The sequence below is a fragment of the Nelumbo nucifera genome, chromosome 1, assembly GCF_055504915.1.
Source record: "Nelumbo nucifera cultivar China Antique chromosome 1, China Antique-T2T, whole genome shotgun sequence".
Taxonomy (NCBI): Eukaryota; Viridiplantae; Streptophyta; class Magnoliopsida; order Proteales; family Nelumbonaceae; genus Nelumbo; species Nelumbo nucifera.
Genome location: NC_142649.1, coordinates 138,855,176 through 138,856,187, shown reverse-complemented (window position 1 = coordinate 138,856,187; position 1,012 = coordinate 138,855,176). Strand labels below are relative to the sequence as shown.

The following is a 1,012-nucleotide window of genomic DNA, read 5'->3' as shown; positions in this document are numbered from 1 at the left end:
TTTGCTTTGGTATTGCTGGGTAAAGTGCCTTGGACTTTAGAAGATATCATCTGTGCCAACTGCCCCACTTGAGTTTCCAAATTCTTGATCGATGCCTCTTGGTTCTGAAATCTTGTTTCTGCACTTTCTATGAACTTGGTCATCAGCTCCTCTAGATTGGATTTCTTCACTGGCTGATTGAAATTTTGGGGAAAGGGTTTCACCGCATTTTGATTTGACCAAGAAAGATTGGGGTGATTCCTCCATCCGGGGTTAAATGCACGAGGGTACTGATTGCCTTGCTGCCTTTGCAAATTACCAACAAAATCTACTTGCTCGGGGGACTGCATGAACTGATTTCCAACTTGACATTCAGCACTGATATGACCTCCCCCACACCATTCACAGGCTACGGTCTGAACATGCATGGCTGCCAACTTTATTTCATCTATCTTCTTGCTGAGGGCACCGATTTGTGCGGATAGTGCTGTATAGGTGTCTACATTATGAAGTCCGGGCTGTCTCCTAACTTGGGCTCTCTCGGAATGCCACTGATAGTTGTTTGCAGCCATCTCCTCAATGAGTGCATGGGCAACTTCAGGGGTCTTGTTATTAATGGATCCCCCAGCTGCAATGTCCATAATAGTCTTATTTGCTTCGGTCAACCCATTACAAAATGTCTGAACTTGCAGCCATACAGGAAGTCCATGATGAGGGACTTTCCTTAGTAATTCTTTGTAACGCTCCCATGACTCGTACAATGACTCCCCGTCCTATTGAGAGAAGGTGGTGATATCATTCCTCATCTTTGCTGTCTTGGACGGAGGGGAATACTTGGATAGGAAACGGCTGGCCATTTCATCCCAAGTAGAGATCGATCCAGCTGATAGAGAGTTCAACCAGGTCTTAGCCTTGTCCTTCAATGAGAATGGAAACAATCTGAGCCTCACCGCATCATCACTAACCTCATTGTGATTGAATGTGTCACATATTTCCAAGAAGTTGGCAATATGAGTGTTCAGATCTTCATGAG

At 45.0% G+C, this 1,012-nt stretch overlaps 1 non-coding gene across 1 annotated transcript; it reads left to right on the top strand.

Moving 5' to 3' along the window:
- Positions 1-681: 681 nt before the first annotated feature.
- LOC148803894 (small nucleolar RNA R71) lies at positions 682-788 on the top strand. The gene has a single exon (XR_016081702.1). It is a non-coding gene; the product is annotated as a small nucleolar RNA R71 (small nucleolar RNA).
- Positions 789-1,012: the final 224 nt, after the last annotated feature.